General features: G+C 40.9%; 1 protein-coding gene across 2 annotated transcripts in view; it reads left to right on the top strand.

Annotated features, from left to right (window-relative positions):
• The window catches only part of GRHL2 (grainyhead like transcription factor 2), a 99,468-nt gene that overhangs the window by 2,652 nt on the left and 76,466 nt on the right, over positions 1-20,350 (top strand). The window lies entirely within an intron of this gene.

The raw sequence follows: 20,350 nt of genomic DNA, 5'->3' as shown, positions 1-20,350 counted from the left end.
CTCAGGCTGCTGTCGCTAAATGCCAGGTCTGTTGTTCACAAGGCTCCCCTCGTCCGGGACTTGATAACAGACGAGGGCGCAGACCTGGCATGTATTACTGAGACCTGGCTGGGCACAGAAGGAGGAGTCCCCCTCGTAGAGATGTGCCCAGACGGGTTTCAGGTGCTTCATCAGCCGAGAGCTCAGGGAAGGGGTGGCGGTGTGGCTATTGTAATCCGGGAGTCTTTAGTACCTCGTAGGATCCCTGCTCCGGAGCTTGTCGGGTGTGAGTCCCTACTGGTGACGCTGGACCTCAAGGGTCAAGTGGGTTTGCTGCTTACGTACCTGCCTCCCAACTGCGTTGCAGCAGCCCTCCCCTCGCTCCTCGAGTCAGTAGCCGAGCTGGCAGTTGAGTTCCCTAGGCTTATGGTTCTGGGGGACTTCAATTTGCCTTCGCTCGGTGAACACTCTGATGGAGCGCAGGAGTTCATGGCTTCCATGACAGCCATGGGCTTGACCCAAGTAATTCGAGGCCCAACTCACTCAGCGGGTCACACGCTCGACCTCGTATTTCTTTCGGAGCAGTGGAGTTATGATCTTGGTCTGAGGGGAAATGAGATCATTCCCCTGTCGTGGTCAGACCACTGCCTACTGAGGCTAGACTTCCGGAGGCCAAACCCCCACCGTAGGGAGGAGGAACCGACCAGGTGGTTCCGCCCCAGGCGACTTATGGACCCAGTAAGGTTCCAGACGGAGCTTGGGGTTATTCCAGATACTCTCGCCCACAGTTCGGTGGAGACTCTTGCTGCTGCCTGGCACTCGGCAGCATCGGAGTCTCTGAACCGGATTGCGCCACTACGGCCCCTCCGGGTCAGCGGCCCACGGAGGTCTCCTTGGTTCACCGAGGAGCTCCGTGAGATAAAGCGCCGGAGGAGACGCCTAGAGCACCTGTGGAGGTCTGATAGGTCCGAGTCGAGCCGGGCACTGTTGACAGCTTGCACCAAGGAGTATATTCGGGCTCTAAGAACAGCCAAAAGATCATACATTGCCTCCTTGGTAGCGTCCGCCGAGTCCCGCCCAGCCGCCCTGTTCAGGATAACCCGCTCCCTCCTAAATAGGAGGGAGACGGAGAACCCCTTGCAGGGTAAGGCTGAGGAGTATGTACAGTTCTTGGCGGACAAAGTTGCTCGGCTTCGATCGGACCTGGACTCCACTCTTGCAGATCCAGCCGAGACACAGGGGAATGATCTGGCAGACCATCTCTGGGTTGAGTTTCAGGATGTTGCCTCCGGGGATGTGGACAAGGCTATGCGAGCTGTGAGTGCCTCCACCTGTATACTGGACCCGTGTCCCTCCTGGCTGGTTGCCAACAGCAGTGAGGTGACACGAGGCTGGATCCAGGCGGTTGTTACCACCTCTCTTCGGGAGGGGCATCTCCCCACCGCGCTGAAGGCGGCGGTGGTGAGACCCCTCCTGAAGAAACCGTCTTTGGATCCAGCAATTCTTAACAACTATCGTCCAGTCTCCAACCTCCCCTTTGTGGGGAAGGTTGTTGAGAAGGTGGTGGCCTTCCAGCTTCAGCGTACCTTGGAGGAAGCTAACTATCTTGACCCCTTCCAGTCTGGCTTCAGGCCCGGCTACAGCACAGAAACCGCTTTGGTCGCATTGACCGATGATCTCTGGAGAGCCAGAGATGGAGGCTATGCCTCCATCCTGGTTCTCCTTGACCTCTCAGCGGCTTTCGATACCATCGACCATGGTATCCTTCTGCGACGACTGCGGGAGGTGGGGGTGGGCGGCACTGTTTTGCAGTGGTTCTCCTCCTACCTCTCGGACAGGTCGCAGTCGGTGTTGGTGGGGGGGCAGAGATCGTCCCCAAGGCCCCTTACTTGTGGTGTGCCGCAGGGTTCGGTCTTATCCCCCCTACTATTTAACATATACATGAAACCGCTGGGCGAGATCATTCGAAGGCACGGGATAAAATACCACCAATATGCGGACGATACACAGTTGTATCTGTCCGCCCCGTGCCAACTCAATGAAGCGGTGGAAGTGATGAACCGGGGCCTTGAGGCTGTTAAAGACTGGATGAGAGCTAACAAACTGGTACTCAACCCGGAAAAGACCGAGTGGCTGTTGTGTTTTCCTCCCAAAAATTTGGCTAATGTTCCATCAATCAGGCTGGGGGGACAAAATTTACACCCCTCAGACAGGGTCCGCAACTTGGGAGTCCTCCTGGACCCACAGCTGAGTTTCGACCATCATTTGTCAGCTGTGACCAGGGGGGCATTTGCTCAGGTTCGCCTGATGCGCCAGTTGCGGCCCTACCTGAATCGGGAGGCCCTCACAACAGTCACTCGAGCCCTTGTGATCTCTAGGCTGGAATACTGCAACGTGCTCTACATGGGGCTGCCCTTGAAGAGCATCCGGCGACTTCAGCTAGTCCAGAATGCGGCCGCGCGAGTGATCGTGGGCGCACCACGGTTCGCCCACATAACACCGATCCTCCGCGAGCTGCGCTGGCTACCTGTTGGTCTCCGGGTGCACTTCAAGGTCCTACTTACCACTTACAAAGCGCTCCATGGTAGTGGATCTGGCTATTTGAGAGACCGCCTTCTGCCAATTACCTCCCTGCGTCCCATCAGATCGCACAGGGTAGGCCTCCTCCGAATTCCATCCGCCAGTCAGTGCCGACTGGCGACTACGCGGAGGAGAGCCTTCTCAGTTGCAGCTCCGACGCTATGGAACAATCTCCCCGTGGAGATTCGCACCCTCACCACAGCCCAGGCCTTCCGCACGGCCCTCAAGATCTGGCTATCCCGTCAGGCCTGGGGATAAAAAATCTAGTTTGTCCCCTCCCGAATGATGAATGAATGTTGTGCTCCATTTTTAAAATTATGTATTGTCTTATGTTTTTTGTCTTGTACCCCCTTTCCCGCGTTTTGTAAGCCGCCCTGAGTCCCCTCAGGGAAAAGGGCGGCCTATAAATTATAATAAATACGAAATACGAAATACGAAATAATCTTTTACATCATCTCCTGGAACTTTTGGAAAGTGGTTTTGTTCCCTATAGCACATTATTCATTATTAAAGTAGGTGTACCCATTAAAGTCTGGTATGAAGGACAATTGTTTAAACAACAGATTTTGATCAGTATCTGAGATGTTACGTATATGCCTGGGTTAGTCAAAATGTCTTGAAAAGCATAGGCTGTTCTAATCATTTGAGAGAAGTGAAGAAACTATGTGTTTTTCTTTACTTTTTGTTTTTTAATGTATTGTGTTTCTGTGGCTAAAGTAGTCAACCAGATTTTGCTTTAATGCCGAAATTAATTTGTGTAACGTTTAGGTACATTCCTATGAATATTTTACTTTATATCCTGAATTTGTTGGATTTGTGTCTCAATAAATGGGTTTAGGATTACTCTGCAAGACATATGTGATTGGTAAGGCATTCTCGTTTATTTCATGCGAGATTTTATACAAAGTTTTTAAAGTATTGTTGTTTTAATTTTTATTTACATAGTTGCATTAAAGTCATCTAGTACTTAAATTATTTGCACGTGAAAATAAGGCAAATAAGGTTCCTTACAAAACTAACCAATAAATCCACAATACCTTTTTTTAAAAATAATCCTTCAAAATTATTATATATGCTACTAATTTTAAATTATTTTTACACTATAGCAACTATTTTTATTACTTTTAATTCAGAGGAAACTAGATTGAAAGACTTCTAATGAAACTTCATCTTTTATTCTCAGAAACAGTTGAACTGAATTTGTGGGAGATGGGAGAATTGGGAAAGTTAGCGAAGGGTTCAGAAATTTCCAGATTTGAATCTACAATAAACCATAGAGACTTTTGTCAAGAGACAGCTACTTTAATCCCATGTTGTATGCAGCAGTAACTTTTCTAATTTGATGTCTTGTTTCCATTTGAAAGGGTCTTCCAAATGTTTCTAGCTGTGTACATATGCACAGTTATCTTCCTTTAGTTTTTATTCTTGCAACAACTCTTTGAGATTATATCTGACTCAAAGTCAGCCAATGATCTGGGATTTAGAATTTGGATCTTCCCTGTCCTAATTCAACCCTCTAATTATACAACAATAGTTCATTTAGCTGTGAAGCCTTGGGAAACAGGCAATTGTCTGCATTTCAGGAAGGCTATATGTGTTTTTTTAAACTATTTTTCTGAAGACAATGTAATTTTATTTTGTGAAAACTAATTTTTCTCCTTGTCAGTAGAAGCATTGCCCTTCATGAATGTTAAACACAACAGGCTATTAGAGATGAGGAGGATATAAAACCCACTTCATGCAATCCTCTCTGTGAATATGGAAGAGGTAGTTGAGTACATATTACTAAATTCGCATACTACAGTGAGCCAATAAGTAATATGATCTTGAGTTAATGTGATATATGAAGGGAGTGGAGGGTAAGCCACAGTTTGAAACCAGGGTTTGTTATTTTCTTACTAACTGTTACTTTCTTTGGAAGATGTCAAAATAAGGATGGCTGGTTGGTTTGTGATATCTTAGTTTAATCTTGAATTGTTTCTGTGCCCATTCAGGTTTCCAATCAATGCACAGAAATGCAAGGCCAAACCAGTTAAGACTGAACTTATCATTGGCTAAACAAGCCATAATTATTTTGCTCATCTGTAGAGTTTCTAGCATATTCAGTAAGCAGTGGAGAAAAATATTACAACTTGTTTGCTTTGAGCACCTTTGAAAAGTATCTAGAAACTTCAAATGGTGCAAATTCAGCAACAAAACATGTCACTGGTGACAATACTAGGATCATATTACGCCTGAATTGGGCAATCTGCATATCTTTCCAATTGTTTTGTGGACACAATTTAATGTGCTGATTTAAGTCTGCAATATTTTTTAAGGCACATAGTTCTCTCATTATACACTTTTTCACGCATTAAGATATGCAGGTAAGGCTCTCTTAAAAATGCCTTTGCATTCAGAATCGATTTATTGGGTGTTTGTGAGAAGGCTCCCTAACTGTGCAGTTCACTCTCTAGGAACTGGTGTTTGATTCCCAGTCTGTTTTCTGAAGATAGACTTAAGACTCATCATGGAAACTAGGCCTTTTTGTTTCCCTTAGATTGATTTCAATATGTATTTGTGTCATTTAATTACGTTCAAGGGTTTATGTACTTCTGCTAGCCATTTTGAGATGGAAAGTTGAGAGAGAGAGAGAGGGAGAGAGAGAGAGAGAGAGAAAGAGAGAAACAATGAGCAAATGAGCTATAGCATAGCATAATTATTGTATTATATTTGTAGCTTGTTTTTGTTGTTAGATCACTCAATGAACTACTTACAGCAATAAAATATTAACATAATATCATAAAAATTGAATAATAGCACCAGCACGTACACTTATATACCACTCCATAATGCACAACACTCTGTAAGCAGTTTATATGGTCAGCATATTGACCCCAGCAATGTGCGTCCTCATTTTATTGACCTTGGAAAGATCGATGGAGCCAGTCAGAATCAGACTCCTGGCAATGAGCAGTCAGCTTTAATACTGCATTCTAACCACTGCACCACTATGGCTCCTTAAACTACCACATAGAGCAGGGATTATCCACCTATGTCCTACAGGCTGGATGTGACCTGCCCCTTGAAATCACCTGGCCTGTGGTCATCCAAATAAATATATTTACCCAGTCTACAAGAGAGAGCACACTTAGCACCTCCTCGGGTGACCATCTTGGTGACAGCTTCACCAGATACATAGCCAGAACAACAATTCCTTTTAAAAAAAATGTTTATTTTCATATAAATCCACAAGTATGCCATTACATCTTAACAAACACTATTATATGTTATCCAATATTATATCAATTCCTCTCACCATATACCAACAACAACTCTCATTTGCTGTTTTGCTTTCCATACATCATCATATACCTTGTTCTACAACAGCCCTACCTCCTCTCCTTCTCTCCCTCTCCCTCCCTCCTTCTTTCCCTCAGTATTTTCTTCTCCCTCCTCTCCTTTCTCTTCTCTACTTCCCCTTTCTCTCTCCTCTCCTCTCTCTCCTACTCTTTTCCTCACCTCTGCTTCCCTTTCTCCTATCCCCTCTCGTCTTTCTCTCTTCCCCTCTTTCTCCCCTCCTCCCTTCCACTCTTCTCTACTCCTCTCTCCACTTCATCTCTCCATAGAACAATTCCTTTGGAAATGATACTAGTGATTCCATGGACTCTGGATCATACATAGAAGAAAATTGCCAACCCCTGATAATGCAGCAATTTAAAGTAGCACAAACTAAAAAGGACTCTCTAAAGAAAATTTTTGATGCCTTTTCTAAAAACAGAAAGTATGGAAGCTGTATGTGATCCTCAAGAATGTGTTCAGTTTGTGAAAAATGTAAGAAAAGAACTTCTCCTTTGGGCGTAACACACAGTCATAAAAAAGCAAGGACATCTTTAGAAGGCTAATAATACTTCTGGACAAGTTCATATAAAGCCAGGAAATCCCTCAGGTAGAGTAGTTTTTAAAAGGCTAAATTGAGATGTAATTACGATAGTCAAGCAATTTATGTAGGCAAGACAGTGTAAATGCAGTCATGTTGATTGAATGATGGCAATTCTGGGATTTCTGTTTTTCTGCTCACCACGATGTCCTGATCTGAATTATGATGTGCATTACAAGTCATTTTAGAAGTCCTTCATCACAGTGACACTGAAGACCGTTCACCTACCATGAGTACTCTTAGAATTATACTTCAAAAAATTTTTTCCCTCCTGGGATAGCTTTAATCAGTTCTTGACAGCTTCATCCCATTAACAGTTTCTTGACTGCTAAATTTGTCACTATTGCACCTGCATGACAATTCCTGAAGGAATTCCTTATCATTGTCCGCCATAAAGATGGGAAACCTTTTGGGAGTTAGTGGTTGCACTTAATCTTTTAGTGAGTCAACAATGGTATGAAATAGATACTGACCCAACACCCAAGATGATAGGGACAGGATTTCCAGTTTTAAATAGAAAATCCTGCTGGTGTCTTTGAAACCACAATTAGGCATCAGTAAATAATGGAGAGAGGGAGGGAGGGAGGGAAATAAAGTTGATTTGGGGGGGGGGAAGCTGGTATATAGAACTGATGATGAAGTGAAAATAATTCCAATTAGGTTGAATTTCTAATTTACCTCCCTTATTGCTACGTTTCAGGAGGCCAGCATAATAAACCGTCTAGTTTTAATGCACCCATCTAATATTTGATTCCAAAGAAGAGTCAATTGCCTTTTAAAATCTATTATTTTAAAACTATATTCATTATAATATATTGGATTTCTCAAAATTATTCTCATTTAAAGGTAAAGGTAAAGGTTCCCCTTGCACATATGTGCTAGGCGTTCCTGACTCTAGGGGGCGGTGCTCATCTCCGTTTCAAAGTCGAAGAGCCAGCGCTGTCCGAAGACGGCTCTGTGGTCATGAGGCCTGCATGACTAAATGCCGAAGGCACACAGAACACTGTTACCTTCCCACCAAGGGTGGTTCCTATTTTTCTACTTGCATTTTTACATGCTTTCGAACTGCTAGGTAGCTGGGACAAGTAGCTCACTCTGTTACGCAACGCTAGGGATTCAAACCACTGAACTGCTGATCTTTCTGATCGACAAGCTCAGTGTCGTAATCACTGAGCCACCACATCCCTTTGATTAAAAAGCAGCACACAAATATAAAATACACAATCAAGGAAAGCTCTCTGCATTCCTAGCAACCCACACATCTCCAGGCATTTATATACTGTATTGCCCTAAAAGTAGAATCCCTTTCATTTAAACAGGATATTCGCTCATTCGTTGGAGCCAGGTTTAGATCTCAAAATTTGTAAAAGGAATTCAGGCGAGACACGTTTCAGAGAGAAGGTCTCCAATCAAGCAGATGTAATCAAAATAGCTTCAGGGAGAAAACCAAGTTTTCTTCTCCAGCTCATGACAGCCTAGGAACTCTTCATTACATTTTGGATGATTTCTCCATGTACACTAAACTTTATGCTTGTAAAATTAAGAGGCGTGTACAGTACAGTTTTCTTAGGTTTGTGTGTGTGTTTTAATAAACATGTATATCGCAAATAAATAAGTCATAAAATATTAAGTGGGAATACATACAACGGGGAGCCACCGAAACACAATCCATTTCAAAATATCAACCATCAATGTGCACTTTAGCAAGCTGGCTAATCCAGTTTCCCATTCATAATAAACAAGCATCCATGGTGCCAAATTAAGATGACATAATTAAACCAAGACGATTAAAAAAATGTTTGCACATTTCCTCTATGTTGACTCTTTGTGTCCTTTTACTTTGGGAGAAAAGCATCAGGAAGAGACTGTCAATAATTATCCTTGCAGGGAATTATGGGAATATTTGTCCAATTGCACACTTGGTACATGAAATTGGCACTGTAATTCTGTACATAATTATTCAGAAATGATTTCAGCCTGTGCTGAGGCTTGTGTGTTAACCCCAAATTCAAAGACTTGATATAAAGTTATCTCGCTGTGGATTTGTTATAATGGATGAAAAAACTGGGATTGGAAAGTTATAAATAAATGTTTCTTCTTTTTCATTTTCATCTCTCTCTCTCTCTTTTCTGTTGCCTATAGAAAGTGAGTTAATAAGTTGCTTAAGGTAGAGATTTATCTCCTTTTGTTGTTTGAAGTGCAGTTCAATAACAAATTTTACAAGTCCATTGGATCAGCAAATATGAATTACTGAAAGACATTTTTGCCCTTTTAATTTTAAAAGAGTATAACAATTGGATATGTTTAACTAAATCTTGTCTGTAAAATTCTATCCTGTGCGGGATGAGGAAAGAACCTATTTTTGCATTCAGACTTTTTATGTATATTATAAAATAGTCCTAGCAGTCCCATGCTAGGACTATTTTATAATATATAACTTCCAGTTGCAGACATGAGCTAACATGAGCATGAGGTACTTTGATCTCAGGATCCCTCCTACAACAGGGGAAGAAGAAGAGGAAGAGGGAAGGAAGGAAGGAAGAAAGGAAGTTATTATCTATATTACAAATAAATAGAAATACTCTACTGGCTATATCTCAAAGTAGTTACTAGGACTTAAAATAATGAAGAAGTTATGAAAAGATGCTTCAAATATTCTATCTTATGTGATTCACCAAACAGAAACATAATTAAAAGAATGTCCACCCTACTTAGATGCCTTTCAAGTCAATAAAACTTCCATATTTTGTGGTGGTATTAAATTGAGGATGTCCAATCTATTACAAGTATCAAAAATGTTGCTGCCTCATTTGGCTTCTAATTTAATCTTTTCTTCCCCTGTTTCATGATTTCCTTAATCTAATCTCCATCATGTTTTCTGCAGCAGTTTTAGTATTCTTCTCAGTGCCCACAAGTCTTTCTGCCAAGTTATTCCTTTTTTTAAAATTGAAATAACTGTAGTTCCTATCACTAAAAGAAAAAGAAATAAGTATCCAGTTGTTTGTCAACTCATTTCCCAGCTTGGCCTTCTTGGGAGGGGGAAGGCAGAGTTTTCTTAAAGAATAATGGCAAGAGGCAGATATCATTCTGATCACGCTCACTGTTCTCAGAAAAGAAGAGGGGGAAATGAGATCTTGCTTGCTTCTAAGTTAGAATGAGATAAGAGTATGGGTGTACAGAGCCCGGGTGTACAGAGTATGATGCACTGATTGCATCTGACACTAGTGGTGAAATTCAAATGTTTTTACTACCAATTCTGTGGGCATTGTTTGGTGGGTGTGGTGTGGCTTGGTGGACGTGGCAGGGGAATGATAATACAAAATCTCCATTCCCGCCCCACTCTGGGGCTAGCCAGAGGTGGCATTTGCCAGTTCTCCGAACTATTCAAAATGTCTGCTACCGGTTATCCAGAACCTGTCAGAACCTGCTGGATTTCACCCCTGCCTGACACCATTGCCTTTGTGGTCCACAGATCAAATAGTTGGGTTAAAACATTCAGGATGTTTTTTTAAATAGGGGAATAGAAGAGATTAAGGAGCAAGAATGGATTCTTGCAAATGGTTACACCACCATTTTAGACCTTAGAACGGCTGAAAATTCTATAACCATGCTTTTTTTTTTCTTGTGTAAATATGTTTTATTTCATTTTCATTTTCATTTCATACGGTCACATATATACTGTGCATAACCGGGGCCATATAACATTGAGCAATAAACACAGCCATCCTTATCAACAATACTCCCCAAAATACAAACCCAATATACCACTTCAACCCTCCATACACCCTTTCTTTCACCCCCCTCCAACTTTCCTTTCTCCCCTCCAACATTCCCCTCTAACCTACTTCCCTTCCCCCTCTATCACTCCTCTCTCCCAATACACTCCCTCCCTTCCATCTCACCCTCCCTCCGATCCTCTCTCCCACCCTCTCTACCCCTCTTTCTTCTTTCCTTCTACTCCTCCCTTCGGTGTATTTCTACTATCTATCAATATATTCAGCTTCCTATTTTTACACTAGAATTAACAACGCAACAGTATACAAGTGCAATCATATTAATCAGTTTAAAATCCAGCACATACTATATTTCCCCCCTCCCCCCTCCTCCCTAGAACCCCCCTCCCTTCCCCCCCCCGACTTCCCAGAGCCCGTACACGGTATAGCTTTTTATCAAACACAGTCGAAATATATTAAAACCAAAGAAATTTTTAAAAAAAAGAAGGAAAAAGAAAAAAAATCAGTAAAGTCTCTACGTTGAACTCAGCTTCTTGCCGTTACTCAAACTTTAAGCAGTTTACATTATTCCTAATCTTAGTTGTTTGATTACCTGCAGGGTTTCCCCAGAGGTTATTTGTTGGTTCAACTTTTACCTGTACTCTTCTCTAACCAGGGGTATTATCTCTTTATCTAAGTATCTGTCTGTATCTAAACCCTTAATTTTGTCTCCTTTGTACAATTCTGCAAAAAAAAAAAAAAATTCTGGAATGCCTTTTAAATCTCCTCCTGTTAAAACACCTCCTTCCCTCTATAACACAATTTGGATACATTTCAAATTTTCCTTTTAATTTCCTCTTCCAATTCTTTTCGTTTTTGCCCTAGTTTATGTATTTTGTTTATATTCATCAGTACTCCTCTCATATACGCTTTACTTGCATCCCCTACAAATCCCATGAAAGTACCCTTATTCTTATTCAGAGCAAAGTGTTCAGATAGCAATTTTTTACAATCATTAATATACTTTTCATATCTAGATAAACTCTCATTCAACTTCCAAGACCTTCTTGCCTGCACTACCCTTCCCAATTCCATCCAGACTGAGTTATGGTCCGAAAGGACCCTCGCCGCAATCTTTGTCTTCTTCACCCTAGAAAATAAATCATTAGTAATTTGTGTAGAATCAATCCTTGAAAGGGGTAGATGTCCATCAGAAAAAAGGGTGAGGTCATATGCATCTGCATTTCTTTCTTGCCAAACATTTCTCAATTAGAAGTCGTCCATCAAGTCTTTTTCCCTTCTAGAGTTAAATCTAATGCGATATATCTTCCAAAGGGATCTGCTTCAATTAGTTCAGCCTTAATGTCTTTTCTTAAGTATACAACTATATCATTTTTCTTTTCCATAGCAGAGGTCACAAAATATTGACCAAGTTCAAGGTTGAACAAGTATTTTTGATCAATTGATTTGATATGAATTTCTTACATGTAGATTATATCGTTCTTAAACTGTTTGAGATAGTAAAATATTTTCTTTCTCTTCTGTAAAGAGTTCAGACCACAACTCCTTGGTCAATGGCCGGTGGTTATTGAGATTGTTGCGATGTACCTTGTTTTCCCATTCGTCTGGTAGTCATACGGTTAGATCTTTGTTCCCTGACCCCTTGCACTCCGGAAGAAGCAAATGGTGCTTTTGTCTGGTAGTTGTGTGATTTGCTGTTTATCTTGTCCTTCTCGTGGTCTTTCTCCAGATCCAGATAATTCAGGGTGTCCCACCTTCAGGATCTTGTGATAGAAATCTCGGGCTTCCCATACAGAGTTGAGACAATATTTTTGCTTATCAAATGTAATTATAATACCGAATGGCACATCCCATCTATACTGTATCTGACGGTTTCTAAGATCTTCCACTAGAAAAGCATAATCTCTCCTGGCTCTTAGCATTTGAGGTGATATTTTTTTGAAGACAATCAAGTCCTGCCCGCCAATTTGAAGCCTGGTATTATAAGACTCTTGTAGTATTATGTTTCTGAACTCTCTTGTAGCAAAGTATATAATTACATCTCGGGGAAATTGCTTCTGTTTTGCCAGCCAAGAGTTAGCGCGATAAATTTTTTCGATCTGCCAGTCAAAGTTGGACCCCGGTCTTTCCACCAGACGGTCAAAAGCCTCTGAAAAAATCTGCTTCAAGTTCTCCTGTTTATCCTCACGCAGCCCCCTGACTCTTAATGCAAGCTCCATCTGTGTGTACTGCATCATAACAATTTGTTTTTCAGCGTTTTCAACTCTTCGTTGCACCACTTCAATTTTGGAAGTCAAGTTAGTGTTGGCTTCTTCAAGAACCTCTAGCTTATCTTCCATTCCAGAAACATATTCTGTCAATACAGTTACAAGTCCCAACATATCATCATTTGTTTTGGCAATCTTGTTATCAAGCTTATCATATAAGTCTTTCATCTCATTCTTTATCTCCTCTCTGAATTCTCTGAAAGCTTTTGAATTCTGCTCTCTAAATTCTCTAAAAGTTTCAAAAAAAAGTTCTTTTGTTAGCAAATCTCCAGTAGGGGGTGTAGAGGGTGGAAGCTGCGACTTTGTGCCAAGTGAAGGTCTCCCCGAATTTAATTTTGTTGCCATTATATCTTTTCTTATTCAACAATTATTCAAACTCCACTGGCCCACTGTGTAGCTTACGAAGAAAGGAAGTATTAAGTCCCCCCTTTATTTTTTGAAAGCAACACCCAACTCAAAGAGCCTTTTGGACCAACAGAATTTGCCCATCCCTGGAAACAGAGAGTCGGTGCATATTTTGGTGGATTGCTTGATTTCCTTAATGCAGATCATGACAATGGTGGTAAAAAAATTTGAGGATTACCCTGCCCAATAAGAAAACTTGGGAAATTGTCCCCTGACTTCTGGCAATTTTTCAGACTCAGCATGAGAAGTTTTGGCTTTCCATAGCTTTCAGGCAAGAAAATTTAAATATTATAATGTAAAAATAAACTTAACATGCCTAATTAAAAAGAAATCAGAAGCTGGCCCTAAAGACAATTTTAAAAATATAAGTGCCTGGTTTCATCCATCATGAGATATGCCTGCCTCCTTAAATTAGTGTCCCGCCCTGTCGCTGCCTATCTGTGTATAAAAAAGGATACCAAAAAAGGGCTTACGTTCATCAGCTAAATGATTCACAACCCAGGCTAAAAGGAAAGCAATGTCTTTGAATGCAGATGTCTGACACATCTAGATCATTCAGAGATTCACACATTCTGATTGAGATAAAATAATGATACTATGAATCAGAACTGAGCAACCTGCATTACTGCATGAGGTTTCCACACCTAATTTTGTAGCACCTGAAGTGTCCTCCTTCCAAATTACATTACTGAAAACTAACAGCAAAAAACACATTTTTACTGATACAATTATTTATTTTGGTTTAACAGTGAAGATGGGTGCATTAAGTCTCTGCTAGGCTTCATACATCTCTTTTGTATTATATCTTACCCTATGCTAGTGGTGGGGTTCAAAATATTTACTACTGGTTCTGTGGGCGTGGCTTGGCGGGCGTGGCAGCGGAAGGATACTGCAAAATCCCCATTTCCAGGGGAAAGATACTGTAAAATCCCCATTCCCCCCACACCACATTAACCTGCTTTCCAGCTCTGTTCTCTTGTGCAGGGCAATAGAAGAAGACCAAGCCCATCAGCTGGGAATCCAATCAGCTGGGACTTGGGTGGCAGTGAATAGATGGGTGGGGCCAGTCAGAGGTGGTATTTGCCGATTCTCTGAACTACTCAAAATTTCCACTACCGGTTTGCCAGAATCGGTCAGAACTGATTGAATACCACTCCTGACCTACGCTAAAAAAAGCACTTGGAAAATTCAGCACCATCATCTCCAGTGGTGTTCCTCCATCACTCAGCATGCCTGTACTCCTTGTATCACAAATAATTATTCATCCCTGCTATAAAACATATTTCAATAAAGAAGAAAAGCCTTTTTAGAAAGTTTTATACTGTTTATATTTATTTAATCATGTATACAGTATGTTCCCCTTGAAGTCAGTCTACAACATAAATCATTCTGCACTGAAATATAAGAATAGGATGATGTGTTCAACATAAATTATTGAACGAACTATTTTTAATGTGGGTGTTTTAAGGCAGGGACCTCCAACCTTGGTAACTTTAAGCCTGGAGGACTTAAATTGGACTTCAACTTTAAGCCTGGGGGACTTAAAGCAAAGCTGGCTGGGGAATTCTAGGAGTTGAAGTCTGCCAAGGTTGGAGACCCTTGTTTTAAGGTATTGATTAAACATATGTTTAATATGTTTCCCTCAGAAGCTTAAGGAGGAATAGATGGTGCCCTTTCTCCTCTTTTTCCCACAAGTCTGTGAGATTGGATAGGTTGAGAATGACTGGCCCGAGATCATCTAGCAAACTTTCTTCTCAGCTCAGCTCATAAACCTAACCATCATGCCACAGTGATTCTCTTACAACCACTGTTATTGAGGGAGGGATTGTCATACCCTAAACTGATGCCAACCTTGTGCGATAGTCCAAACAGGAAGCACACCCAGAAGAACTAGCTCTACTTTCTTGTAAGTTTGTAGGTTAGCAGTAAATCTTTCTGCTGGGTAAGTTTCCCATTATCTAATCATTGCCCTGGCTGCAATTGTTCCTATTTCCTAAGATAGCAATAGACATATACCACTTCACAGTGCTTTACAGCCCTCTCTAAGCAGATTATGGAATCAGCCTATTGCCCCCTAACAATCTGGGTCCTCATTTTACCCACCTCGGAAGGATGGGAAGCTGAGTCAACCTTGAGCCTGGTGAGATTCGAACTGCCAAATTGCAGGCAGCAGGCAGGCAGCAGAAGTAGCTTGCAGTACTGCACTCTAACCACTGCGCCACCTTAGCTCTTTATTCCATATATCATTACAATTGTATGTAACCCATTCATTTGTACACTATGTATCCATCTGGAGATAGAGGGGATCTTCTCCAGGCAAAGCTAATTTAAGAAGGACGGACAAATGCAAGAACAAGTGAATAATTGTTTTTTTTAAAGATACACCTCCCCCTTTACATATAAAAGCTGATTTGACTGGGAACTGAATCCTACTTACGATTCGGTAATATCCTTTGCCTTAAAAGACAGCAGATGATCTTAGGGAGATGGTGGAAAGATAACATTTATATTTATTTTCAGATTATGTTTAGCTAGAACTGAACATAATTCCTAGGGTGGTTAGTGTGGTGCAGAGCTGTTCTTGAGTATCAGTTTTAAGGTACTGGAGCAGCTATTATTTCTTTGGCTTATCATCTTCTAGTTCCTTGACTTCATAGTGTTGATACATACTTTCAAAGACAAGAGAGGTCTTGTTTTTATGGAGACAAATCAATGCTGTGTGTGTGTGTGCGTGTGCGTGTGTGTGTGTATGTCTCTGTGTGTGTGTGTATGTGTGTGTGTGTGTGAGAGAGAGACAGAGATAGAGACCAAGACAGAGAGAGAGAGAGAGACAGAGACAGACACATAGAGAGAGACAGAGACAGAGAGAGACAGAGACAGAGAGACAGAGGGCAAGACAGAGAGACAGACAGAGACAGAGACAGACAAAGAGACATAGCGAAAGAGACAGAGACAGAGAGAGACACAGACACAGAGAGAGACAGAGACAGAAAGAGAGACAGAGACAGAGGGCAAGACAGAGAGACACAGACAGACAGACACAGACAGACATAGCCAGAGAGACAGAGAGACAGAGACAGAGGGCAAGACAGAGAGAGACAGAGAGACTGAGACTCACTCCCGGATTGCAAGCCTGCCTTTGGAAAACCATGGAATTATTCCAAAATAAAGCTCTACATATTATTTGGCTTAAAAAGAAATTTCCCTATTGAGAAATCTGAAAGGTGACCTTTCTTTGAAATGAGCTCAATTTTTTTTTCTCAGGACAATATTTGTTTATTTGTCAGGTGAAAAACAAACACACAGCCCAGTGTTTTGCGGTGGGTGATTTGCTACTTATAAGAATGAAACTGAGTAGATGCATGCATGACCCCCATTTGCTTTTTCTTCAAAGCTAAAATCCTCCTATTGACTCATTCTTCCTTGAAACATCAGATGTAGCCTTTCTTAGCCCTTAGGCCACCTCCCAGATGTATGGAAGGACAACTCCAGAATGCTCAGCTACAAATCTAAATAGGTTTGCTTGATTGACTTCTAGTTCCCTATGAAAGGGAGTGGATTGCAGCGAAGTAGAAGAGAATTTCTGGAATTGGCACCAGTCTCTTTAAGGCTTTATTTCCTGACACTCAGTGAAGTTCAGTACATTTTTAAACAATAGGTAATGAACTCTATCAAAGCCAAGGAGAGGTTTGTGTGTATGTGTGTACAGAATTTCAGGAATAAAATCCTGGATCACCAATCCTCTTCTGCACCATTCTTGGATCCATTCTGCTCTTGGTCCCTTTGCAGGTCTCACAAATTTTGCCCCCAGGAAATTACTCCTGTCTTTTGTGCTGCATCTGACTTTGACTGCTTCACGATTGCTTAATGTATAGATTGCATCTACCTTCTGGGTCATTCTCAATTAGCTGGCTTCATCAAAGCCAGTGAAGCCTTGCCTTAGGGGAAGGTCAGGGTTAGGTTGAGGTTAGCCACATCAAGATAACTAGATGAAGATTCCCCCCACCCCCACAAACACACTATAGAGCAAGCAAACTTTGCTGGAAGGCGATAGAGGAGATAAATAACATTTTTCTGCAGTTGGCAGAGAAATTGAAACTTACAGTTCAAGAGTTCCATTTAAAATATAATCATTAGCTTCTCCCACACATTTTTATCTACTCCTCCCAGGCCTTACCTGCCTCCCTCATATTCCTTCTGCCATTCATTCTTTGAAAATGGCACCTGTAAAATTATTTCAGCCAAGTGTTCAGATAAGCAGCAATGAATTTTCCTTTCAAATAATCCAGAGTGGCACTTATAATATTTGGTATAATGCAGTAATAATAGGGAAAAATACCCAAGCAAATGCAAGAAGCTCTTTCTACAGGAAGCTGCTATGCAATAGTGTGTTTCTTGCAATACAAAAGACCGTAACAATATAGCAATAGCAGTAGACTTATATACCACTTCATAGGGCTTTCAGCCCTCTCTAAGCGGTTTACAGAGAGTCAGCATATTGCCCCCAACAATCCGGGTCCTCATTTTACCCACCTCGGAAGGATGGAAGGCTGAGTCAACCCTGAGCCGGTGAGATTTGAACCGCTGAACTGCTGATCTAGCAGTAGCCTGCAGTGCTGCATTTAACCACTGCGCCACCTATCCCGACAACCCAAGATCTATATCCGCACAAATTGAGCTGCATATTCTTTGTAACTGAGGTAAAAAAGGAATGTAGTATTTTTTGGTGGTTCTAGGCCAGCAGCCCCCACCCCCCAATTTTTTGTGCACCAGGCACTGGTTCCGTGGAGGCAGTATGTGAAACCATACTGGATGGGGTATGGTTTCACATGTTGCCTGCATCACACAGATGGGGCTTCACTTGTTTGCATAGCCTGTTTTACGGCATGCTATGGCCCGGTGCCGGTGTTCTAATACAAAAAGTGATATTTGCTTTAATTTCCTTTTTTTAAACCGATTTGTTCCTGGTAGGAAGATATTTAAACATGGAACAGAACTCTTTTGAATCACCAATATTAATGTCATTTGTTTGATATTTGTTAAGTTCTGGAAGTCCATAATGGGTTTTTATGTCAGAGATATAAAAAGGTTTGCATGGAAAATATGTGTCCTTGAAATTTAGATAAATACCTAGAGACCCTTCAAAATTTAACACCAAATAATAATGATTAGGACATTGGAGAAACTTATTAAATTAATGGGAAACAATTGTTTTAAGCATCTTAATTTAATGTAAATTTAATTTAGCTTTTATCCCACTCCTAGCATTTTTGTAAGAAAATTCATGGCACTTTATTCAGTGATTAAAGACAATTCATGGCCTCAAAAAGATTGAACATTTCTGATTTTGAGCACACATGTTCAATATTTGGCATCTTTTCTTTTTAAAGAATCTAATAGCTGGTGAGATACACTGCTTACCACAGATAACAATATTACATTTCATAAACAAAAGTTAGATTCTGGTGTTAGAGCCAATTTCTTATATTCCTAAGGATGTGCTTAGGTTAGTTATCCTTAGCTTCTGATAATTTGTCAAGCAGTGGGTTGACATAAAGAAATGTCATAATTTCTTATGAATAAAGAAACTTTAAAAACATTTTAAAACTGCATGCTAATTCAGTATGGACAGTTTACACTATCTCAAGATATACCTAATTAAAAGGACGGAGCTGATATAGTATATGTCAACCGCTTGTTAAAATATTTTAACTTCTAGCATTTGATAATGGTAAAGTTATTGTGTAATTGATTCCTACCTACATGTTCTGACTTCTTGACATAGCCTGGTATTTCTCAACATTTTTCCATGTCTTGTGTCAATAACTCAACATGTTTGGGCAACTGTTAGGATTCGACTTCTGACATCTCATAGATCCCACTTCCCTTTAAAAAAAAAACCTCCAATCTTCTAGACTAAAGCCGGATGTGGATGGGAGAAACCTGTCTTCGTGGCAGTGAAAGATTGGACCATGTGATGGACTTGTGGGTGTTGGGGCAGAATCTTGAACTTTCAACTGGGTGGGAAAGCCTGGAAGCTTTCAGATTCGGGTTTTCCCAGATGTGCCAACATGACATCTCTAATAAAGTGGAACTTTGAGGAAACCCAAGCCTTGGAGTTTTATTTTGTTGGGGGTGTTTTTTGAAACCCTGACATTGGGGCTTCTAGCACATTGCTACTGTATGATCGCTATGTATCTTTAACAAGCTCATAGCACTGGATAGCGAGTAGATTGGAGGAAGATGCTGCCTTTGAAATGGACCCACTGGACAACATTTTTCCAAAGTCAATGTCAAACACAGAACTCACCATGGCCACTTTTGAAAAAACTCTATGGTTGATTTTGCACAATTTCAATACTTACTTTTTTAATTTTTAAGGTCTGATGTTGCAATTGAATGTATAACCAAACTTAGTCAATAATTAGAATTAGTAACCCACATTTTACTTGATTTCCAGAGTTATGGGAGTTCTGTATTTTTATTAGTAAAATCAGTTTTTTGGCTGGGACAACTGGACAACTCTTTCGGTCATCACAGCAGTGGTGGGATTCAAATTTTTTTTATTACTGACTCTGTGGGTGTGGCATGGCTTGGTGGGTGTGGATTGGTGGGCATGGCAGGGGAAGGATACTGTAAAATCTCCATTCCCTCCCCACTCCAGGGGAAGGTTACAACAAAATCCCCATTTCCTCCTGATCAGCTGGGACTCGGGAGGCAGAGAATAGATGGGGGCGGGGCCAGTCATAGGTGGTATTTACCGGTTCTCCAAACTACTCAAAATTTCTGCTACCGGTTTTTCTCCAAAACTGGTCCGAACCTGTTGAATACCACCTCTGCATCACAGTATCTTACTTGTATGTAACAAATATTGAACCATGTTGGGAAGTGGGAGGATAGCAAACAAAATAAATAGTTTAAAGGAATATTCTATTTTTAAAATCTTAATATTTGGGTCAAGACTGGCCATGTATTATGTAAGTTGAGTTATTATTATTTATTGGGATCTTCCACAAACAATTTAAAGTATGATTCCAGCTCTTTTTACAGGCTTTATGATTTTTGAATATATTATGGACTACTATAGATTCTTTGATTTTTTTCATAATTTCCGATGATTTCTTAAGCTAAGCGGGTTCTTCCCTATTACAAGTGGCCAAAAGTAATTACATGAAAGAAAAGCACATGTTTTCTTATATTACACTCTTCCTTCAAGGAATAAACATGTTGCCCTCATTTTGCATCTTGATATCACTGTATGAAATAATTCTGAGAGGATTTGACTTGCCTAAAAGCCGGGTACAAAATTTTGTTTTGGACCAGAGAGATTATAATCCCTAGTCTGCTATTCTGGTTCAAGATAACCCTGTGAAAGTTCTAGCAAAATGGAAACCAAGTCCCAACCTTTCTGATTCTAGTCCAATACTGTAGCCCAGTTTTTGTCCATCTCATCTTCACCTGTGGTG

This window comes from Thamnophis sirtalis, unplaced genomic scaffold (assembly GCF_051295495.1).
Source record: "Thamnophis sirtalis isolate CommonGarterSnake01/CBP01778 unplaced genomic scaffold, rThaSir2_p1.2 scaffold_2, whole genome shotgun sequence".
NCBI lineage: Eukaryota > Metazoa > Chordata > Lepidosauria > Squamata > Natricidae > Thamnophis > Thamnophis sirtalis.
This window is presented reverse-complemented; position numbering and strand designations above follow the sequence as displayed.